The sequence below is a fragment of the Capricornis sumatraensis genome, chromosome 5 (assembly GCF_032405125.1).
Source record: "Capricornis sumatraensis isolate serow.1 chromosome 5, serow.2, whole genome shotgun sequence".
In the NCBI taxonomy this organism is placed as follows: Eukaryota; Metazoa; Chordata; class Mammalia; order Artiodactyla; family Bovidae; genus Capricornis; species Capricornis sumatraensis.
The window spans coordinates 100182042-100191882 of NC_091073.1; positions in this window are offsets into that span (position 1 = coordinate 100182042).

A 9841-nucleotide genomic window follows, 5' to 3' on the forward strand; every position below is an offset into this window, starting at 1 on the left:
AGCACAAGGCCCCTTCCTCCTTGTTCTGCTCTGGATGGAATAATAGCCATTAGAAAGCCATTTTTGAGGGTTTAGTCAAGGTCTCGCTATTGAAGTGCAGTGAAACAGGAGGGACAAGTTACAGCTCCGAGGTGTGTCTGTAGTGATGCTGGTCTTCCTGTATAGCCCTTATTTGAACACAAAGGACCACAGATCTGCTAACCCTGCTTCTGCTCATCCTTTGTAGGCTCAGAGAGGTTATGTGACTTAGCTAAGGTCGCTGGTCAGATCCTGACTAATACAACTCATTAATAACATAGTTATCAGGACAAGATATATTTCTTGTGTATCAACTCTGTCTATCAGAGCTTAGTGTAAGTACCTCATGGGTGGACTTAGCAACTTAAAAGAGATTTACTTGTTGATTGAAATACTCCAGCATTTTTATTTTCTTCCATTTTCCTAATTTTATATGTTTGGCTCTTGAGTGAGAGAGAAGAGGATGTGTGATGGACTATGAAGATAGTGGATTTTAATGAAAATTAAAAAGCTTGAGGTTTTGCTTTACTTTTTCTGACATAAGGCAGGCTCTGAGAAAGCCTAGAAGATCTCAGGACAGATGGAGCCTAGTTCTTCTGTCATTTCATGGGACCCATTTCCTTGTCCCTCTCCAGTTCACTTCCATGGTGTCCTTCCCAGAGGTCAGGGAAGCAGACAAGAGGGAGGGTCAGAGTTGGGGAAGGAGGAGAGGAATGAGCCCAGGAGAAGGGGGAGGACAGTGAGTTAGTTACACTGTGTGTTTAGAGAAAACCAAGATGCTAAACTAGAGACCATTCATGAGAAATTTTAGAATTTCTTGCATCAGTCCCCAAAGCATGACTGTGTGACCTTCTTGTGTCAGCAACAGGAGCTCAGGGTTTCCATCAGAACAATTTGCCTGAGAAAAATTCCTTCTACCAGTTTTCAGAGCCTCATATACTCTGTCCCATTTGAGCATGATCTGTTGGCCCATGGCTGCCATTTCCCTCTGGCCTTTCAACCTCTCCCCTCTCCCTTCTCAGAGAAGGCTCTGCTCAAGGGATTTATTTTCACGTTGTCTTCATCCTGAGCTAACAGGGTGGGATGGATGCTCCTTGAGGAAGAACTATCTGTGGTCCTTCCTCGGCTACTTCAAGCTGTGAGGCCTGAAGACAGAAAGCCACATATATGCCAAGGACATGGGGATTGAACTGTATTATGTTGCCCATGGCAACAGATTCTAAGGCTGCTTCTCCTGACTTTGTCGCGCCTGTGTTGGAGAACTATTGCACTTACTTTGGGGTTTGAGAGTCTGTGGGTTTTTCCCTCTGTGCACCTGAAGTGGTAATTTTCTTTTTTGACAGTACTCACACGTGTGCTTGTGCATGTGCACACGCACGTGTGCACACACACACACACACTCACGCACTCACAAGCAGCCACTTTCCGAGCCTTGGTTGACATGCGAATATGTATCCTTAGCTGTTGATGTTGGAGGGGCTTATGGAACACTGCCTGGTAGTCTGGGTCTGAGCAGTTGAGTTCTGGGTCTACAGGTCAGTAAGGAAACTGAGGTATTATGGTGGAAATAATACTCAGTTGGAGTTGGAGACTTGAAGTCCCCCCCTACTTTTGTTTCCAGTTAGCTGTGGGAAAGTCACAGAATGTTGATAAGTCTCACTTTCCTTATCTATTTATTAGGTTAAAATATTTACCTCGCAAGGTTACTGTGAGGATTAAACCACATTAAATAAGATAATGGCTGTGGAAATGTCTACAATGACTGATAAAAATGTTTTGATGAAGAATGGGTACCATTCATGTGCATGGTGCACCATTCATGCACATGGGGAAACCTACAAAAAATGCAGATAACATGGACCCTTTATTTTAAAATGTAAAATATACAAAACAGAAAACATTTACCTTCTTAACCATCTTAAAATGTATAATTCAGTTGATGCATTCATGTTGTTGTATTACCAGTTTTGCCAAACTTTTTCTTTTCACAAAACTGAAACTTTGAATGACTCTCCACTTCTCCCATATGCAGCTCTTGGCAACCATCATTTTACTCTGTTTCTATGACTCCACCTACTCTAGATACAAGTGGAGTGGTCTAGTATTTGTCTTTTTGAGTCTGATTATTTCACTTAGTGTTATGTCTTCAAGGTTCATCTATGTTGTGCCAGGATTATGAATTCCCTTCCTTTTTAAGGCTGCATACTATTCCAAGGACGTGGATCTTTTAAAAATGTCTGAATAATGTGAAAAGCAGCATATAGGCAGAGCCCTGAGGAATAACAGAGCAGCCTGTTACACAAGGCATCCAAAGCACAATAGAAGAGGAGAGAATTTTCAGGAAGCTCCTGTCCTCCTTGCTGGACCTGGCTTTGCATCTTAGGACTGATCCTTCCTAAATGACAGCATTGGGGTCCGGTTGGATATAGTCATCAGAACCCTGTGGTTCAGGACAGTGATTCTCAAACAAATGGTGTGAAGGGTGGTGAATAGTTTAGACCTGCTCTGGGTCTCCAGGCGTGAGGAGCAGTAGGAGTGAGGGACAGGAGAAGGGCCAGTGTCTGAAGTAGGGGCAGTCTTTGGGACAAAGCCCTTAAATCTGTGAAGTTTGAGGCTAAATCCAGGTAGTTGGTGGCAAAATTGAATTCAATCATCAGACTCCTAACTGGTGTTGAGGAAACAGAATTGGTTGCTTTGGGGAAAAAAAATCACTCAGTGGTTTAATCCTTGAACTCTCATACCACAAATAAAAGCACTCCCTACTGGAAGTAACTAGAATTGCAAGCTTTGTGTTAAAAAACAACCACCAGAAGACTTGCTTGGTAAAACAAGCGAGAAGTTCTAAGTGACAGCAGACATAACAGGTGATTTCAGAAGAATGGCTCAGTTTGGAGTGAGACTAGAATCAGAGCTGAGCTAGAAGGAAAATAAGCCAGGAGAGAAGATATTTCCCTGCGTGTAATCCATGAAGGGTAATATCCAGAGTATAGTTGGCTCTCTGTACCCACAGGTTCCACATCTGTGGATTTAACCAACTGCAAATCAAAAATAGTTTTAAAATATTGCACAAAGTTCCAAAAGGTAAAACTTGAAATTTGCTGTGCATCAGCAAGTATTTACATAGCATTTACATTGTATTTACAACTATTTACATAGTATTTGCATTGTATTCGGTATTATAAATAATCTAGCGATGATTTAAAGTGTACAGGAGGATATGCGTGCATTCTATGCAAATGTTACATCATTTTATATAAGGAACTTGAGCATCCCCCTGGAGTTTGGTATCTGCAGGAGGTTCTGGAAGCTACCCCCGGGAATACTGAGGGACAACTGGACATGAGAATTCCACAAATCAGTAAGAAAAAGATAAATGAGCCACTGAAAATGGACAAAGGATAAATAGGAAGCAATTCACAGATGAGGAATCCTGCTCATATATTTATTTATAGCCAATAAATATATGAAAATTGTTCAGCCTTACCTGTATCCGGAAAGCAAAAAAAAAAAAAAAAAAAATCCCTCAAGGAGATGCCATTCCATGCCCTTTAGTTTAGCAACCAAGTTTAAAAATTTATTAGTATCAGCAAGGATGTGGGATACTGGGAACTGTCTTACAGTGCTGGTGGGTACAGCCTACCAGGCAGTATCTAGTAAAATGTAAGATACAAAGACTGATCCAGCAGCTTCACTTCTAGGTGTAGATACTCTAGAGACAGTTGTGTGTAGACAAGGAGATGTGTGCAAGGATGCTTGTGTCAGCCTTGTTCATGATGGTCTCCTAAGTAAGCAATTACAGGATATTATAAATAGCATGAAGCCATTTCCATAAATATTAAAAACATAAAATAATACTGCATACTTTTAAGGAAACACATATAGTAAGACTCAGATACATAGACAAGAAGGGTATACACTGATTTCAGAGACTTGTTTCTTACAGGAAATGGGATAGAGTAGGGGCAAGGACTCTAACCATACCTGTCATGCTTTATTTCTCTTTGAAAATCTTATGCAATATGAAAAGGTTTAGCAGTTAATTCTCAGTGGTGGCCAGATGGGTATTTGTGTTAATCTTCTCTGTAATTTTTGGGTATGTTTGAAATATTTCGTAGATGCATTCTTTTAAGTAAAAAAGATAATGAAATCGTTCCTAATCTGGGAAAAAAACTAGATTTTATAATTACTCTTTGTTCTTGCACTCACCTACAGTGTATTGTTTCTTCCCCAAATCTGTGATTGAAGAAGCTTGCTTGGGACTGGGCAGAAAGGAGTAAGAGATCTTAAAGCTTCAGCCACTGATCACATCGGAGAGTGGAAAGTCACCCCAGGCAAGTGGTCTATCTACTCCATGCCTGGGAAGGGGCCACTAAACGTCTGCTAGTATGAATTGAGCAGCAGCAAGCTCGCTACACCTGCACGCCTGGCCTCTCCTCTGCTGGGGACATCCTCAGGGTGATGAATATGAGCTTTTCCCTACACAGGCTGAACAGCGGTAACTTTTTTCTTGCTCCACCACAAGAACAATCACAGCATGGATGCCTCTTTGTCCAGACCTTGAATGAGAAGCTTCCCACACGTCTCACCAATTTGTTGATCCTTCTTTAGAAGCTCTGAGATATGGCGGTGTGACATCCAAAGATGAAGCAAGTGCTATGAATGTGATCAGATTACAGCAGAGCACAGGGAACTCGTAATTCACCTTGAACTGCATATTGTACCTTAATATGTTTGCATTGGCTCTTTTAAATGGTCACATCATATTATTGCTTCATGTTAGGTTTATGATCAATGATTGCCTAACTGCCTTTCTTGTGCCACAAAATCCTTTTCACATAAACAGCTGGCAAGTCACTGTTTCCTCTGCAATCATTCTGCATTTGTGCAAGTGAATTTCAGAGACTGCTGCTGGGCTATGCATTCGTCCTTGTTAAATTTTATCTTCTTGGCTGGGGCCATGCATTCTAGACTTGAGACCATGCTGAATTTTGATTACATCATCTACGGCATGTGCTCTTGCCACCAGCTTGGTGTTATCTGAAAAATTGATTGACATATTTTCAAAGGGCCAGGGCCAGGGACAGAATCCTGTAGCAAAGCAGTGAAAACTTTTCTCTGGGTTGACACAGAAACATTAATCAGCAATCTTTGATTACAGTGGTTCAGTTGGTCATAAATCTGCCTCAGATTATTATCATCTGATGCTGGGGGAGGGCAAGAGACAGGGTGGTTAGGAAGACTCGCTGTTGTAAAGATGTCAATTATCTCCAGCTGAATCCAAAAACTGAATACAATTTAAGGCAAAATTCCAACAACTTTTTTTTTTTCATAGAACCTAGTAAGCTGGATCTAAAATTTACCTGGGAGAACAAAGGAAGGACCAGGAATATCCAAGATAATTTTGAGGAAAAAGGACAAGAATTAGGGACATCAGTTTACCAGAAATCAAGCTTTATCATAAAATTGCCCAAGTGATTAGGGCAATTTGGTTTTGAAAAGGAAAAACACAAAAGAGATCAAAGAAACAGAAAAGAGAGCCCAGAAATAAATTCACAGATATATGGAATTTAATATGTGACAAGATATACTGCAGATCTGTTAGGAATGCATAGGATATTTTAAAAATGGCAATGGTAATCCATAATGGGAAAAATTCTATTTCTCTTTCCAACCTATACAAAAATAGATTTCAGGACCTTTAAAGACATAAATGAGAGGAAGGAAATTTCAGAATATTGGAAGAATTGGAAGGAAATATTTTCATGACCCTGGATGTAGGGAGGGTTTCTTAAACAAAGTGCCAGAAGCATAGCCAAAATAAGAAGCTTGATAGGTTTGTCTATATGAAAACAAAAAATACTTGTGTATCAAGATACAAGTTAAAAGTCAAATTACAGGCTCAGAAAAGATGATTGTAAAGCTTATAAAAGATAAATAATTAGTAACCAGAATATGAGAAAGCCTCTTACAAATCAGTGTGAAAAATACAAATAACATAACAGAAAAAAAGATGGGATATGATCAGAGAGTTTTATAAAATGGATGTCTAAATAACTGGTGAAGATATGAGAAAATATTCAGCCTCATTAGTAAACAGGCAAGTAAAAATTAAAAATTACAGTGAGATACAAATTTCTGATCTGTCAGACTGGCAAAATTTAGGAAATCTTATAATAGCAAGAATGGGTAATAATGCGGAGCCAAGGGGAGCCATCATATGCTGATGGAAGGTTTCGTTGGTACAGTCATGGAGAGAAAGTTTGGAAATAGCTAGTAAAACTGAAAATGCACATGCCTTGTGGATACAGTGATTTCATTCCCAGGTGTGAATTCTAGAGAAACTCACACATGCCTTAGGAGACATTGACATGGCGTGCATTGTAACACTGTTTGTGAGAAGGATATGATTAGAAACAATCTGAATGACCAACAGAGGAATGAATGCGTAAATTGTGAAACAGTCATTCAATGTTCTAGTTTCTGGTGATGGAAATGACTGAACTAAATCTACATATATAACATGGAGAAATGTCAAAAACATAATGTTGAGCAAAGAAAGTAAGTAGCAGAAGGATACATAGAGTGTGATGCCATTTACATAAAGTCTAAAAATGTGTCAGTGCTACTGTGGATCAGGGGTAGCAAACTGTAGCCTGTGGGCCAAATCTGATGAAAGAATGTCTATTTTTATACAGTTTTGTTGGAACATAGCCACACCCATTTGTAATCTCTGGCTGGTTTTATGCTCCAAAGGCAGAGGTGAATAGTTGCAACAAAGATTGTATGGTCTGCAGAATTGGAAGCATAGGCTGTCTGGACCCTGATATGTATCTATATTAGCTAGGCTTGTATGTAATATTAGAGAAGAAATTTTCTTTTTCCCATTGGAATGACTAGGTGGGCTTTCCAGGTCTTCTGGGGGTAGCTAAGCAGTCATTGGAGACCCAAGATCCTTTGCTGTGGGTTCTTTGTCATTCTTAGGATTCAAGATAGCATCATCTTATGATCCAAGATGGTGCCTAGCTCTCATCATCACATCCCCTTCCAGCCAGTGTGAGGAGGCCAAAACGGAAGGGTTACACCATCACCTTTATTTACTTTATTTTTTGAAATTTCTGTTACCTTACCAGTATTTTTTAAAAATTATTATTTATTTATTCATTCTGGGCTGTGTCCAGCCCCAGTGTTGGCACTCAGGGTCTTCACTGTTGCATGTGGGATCTTTCCTTGTAGCACACATGCGTCTCTCTAGTTGTGGCATGTGGGCTTAGTTGCCCTGGGGCATGTGGGATCTTAGTTCCCTGACCAGGGATCAAACCTGCCTCCTTTGCACTGGAAGGTGGATTCTTAACCACCGGATCATCAGGGAAGTCCTGGCACTTTTATTTTAAGCATGTGGCCTAGGAGTTACACACATCCCATTGATAATAATTTTTTCCTACAAGAAAACTAGGAAGTACAGGCTTCATCTGGGCTACCTACCATGGGCAAACCCCAAATCCCATTGCCATGAAAACATGAAGAATGGATGTGGTGGAACAACTAGAAGCCTCTGCAACAAGCTCATTTGTAATCAAGATGTCAAAAGGAATGCAGAACGCCGGCTGGTTCTCCATCTTTAAACAGGGTGATGGTCACTTTTAGGCAGGATGAAATGCAATCGGAGAGAAGTGCAATAAAAAGAGGTAAGAAAAAATGTATGTGCCCCAGGACTAGAGATTTGAGACATAGTTTTACGCCTTAAGGTCTTGGCAGCCAAGTCAAATCTATAGATCCTGCAATTATTCATTTACACATACACATATATTAGAAGAAAGAATAATAAAAGGAAAATGTCAATGGCGGAATAAGAAAGACATGGGAAGATCACTCATTATAAGAAAGACAACCAAATATACTAAATGAAAGGCCAATGTAAAGCACGGTGTATTGGCACAGAATCTTACTGGACTCACAAAGCCATGGTTGACGTAGTATAGATTTTTGAATAGTCACTTTATTATGGTGTTTATGGATGTTGGCAGCTGGAGCCAATAGGTCAAGGGCCTTGGGATGGGCTTGAAACATATTGCCTAAAAATATGCCTTCGTTCTTTCATGCTTTGATATCCTGACAATAAAGAGGGAATATTTAGGGAGGGGCTGGAAGAATTTCACAGCTGTGGGCAAGCATGCATTGTCTCTTAGAATACTTATGTGGTCACCTGGGGAAGAAGTGGGTAACTCCTCTTGCTTGGGGCTCTGCCTGACTGATAATTAGGTGCCTGGTACACAAAGAGAAGAGTTGAAAGAGGCTGAGCCCCAGACCTTCAAAGGAAAACCCTCTGATAGAGGAATTGCCTGGCCCTGGTGGGTGCTTAGGGTGTGCAACCCTTAAGAAAGCCATCTCACAGTGTTTAGTTAAATGAAGAATGTATTTCCCATGTGACTCAGTAATTTCATTCCTGGGCACAAATCCCAAAGAAATTCTTTCACAGGTCCCTAGTGGCCTGGGCAAGGAGGCTCATAGTCCCATCGTTTCACGGTGGTGAGAAGTTGGAGGCAGTCTAGGCTACCATCATCGGGGGAGTCTAGGTCACAATGTGGTGGGTACTCCCTGCAGACCAGAAACACAGCGGTTAGAAGCAGAGATTGGATATACCCACTGCAGTGCGGGAGGATCTTAAACAGAGTGCTCACGAGAAGAGTTAAGAAAAAGGGAATGAGATCTCCAGCACAATAATTTATATCAATGAAAAATGCAGGCACACAAAGCACAGTATGCATTTTCCAGGAACATATGCAAATTGAAGGAGGCACATTAACACATTAAAATGGGTGCTGATGAGGGGGTGAGAGAGACCAGCCCCCTCAGTGTTGACTCTGTCGAGTTTACCTGGACTGCCTTTCCATTCCATCTCAATGCCTTGCAGTCTTTCCAGCTCCTGCCTAGATGTGCCAGTTGGATTCTCATACCCCTTACTGGATTCGGCATCTCTCACTTTGCTCTCTTGGTGTTTAACCGTGGCCATACTCCGAAGTCCACTCTGCTTTAACATCTTGCTATTGCTCTTTCAGTTTCTGACCATACTGCTCACCTTCTGGTCTTGCTTTCATCATGCCCAGCTCAGTGATGACAGCTTGTTGTGGTCTTGCTCTATTACACGGCCATGCAGGTCAACTGGTGTGTAGAGGATGGACTTGCTTGAACGTGTGTGATGGATCAGTGGTGACCAAATATAGCCATGCTTGCTTCCATCTGTCGTCTCCCCAGACCATTTGTCTGCCCTCCACCCTCTCTTTCCCCAGGCTTATAGCTCTTGCTCTGGAGGACATGGACTCTGTCTTTAACTCAACATGGTGCCTTTGATTTTTATTTAATACCTTGACATGTGCTGATAATATTTTAATATAAACTTCCTTTTCAAATGCAAAGGGCTAAGTAATTTTATATATATCAGAATACATGAGTTATTGGAGAGTGGGTGAAACAGCCTGGCACTCTAGGCCACACATCCAATGACCCTCGTGTCATGAGACTGGGACAGCTTTCAGGAAGCTGGTGATATCAATTAAAGGCTCAATGGCCAACGGGTTACCTGGAGGGCAGATGAAAGTATTAGTTGACTCTTTGCAACCCCAGGGACTGTAGCCCAGCAGGCTCCTCTGTCCATGGGATTCTCCAGGCAAGAATACTGAAGTGGACTGCTATTTCCTTCTCCAGGGGATCTTCCTGACCCAGGGAGGGCAGATAGTTAGGAGATATATACAAATGGCTTCCTTTCACCTGCCTTCAACTGAGAATCAATCATTCGGAACCACCAGTCTCTGTGGCTCTTGGCCAA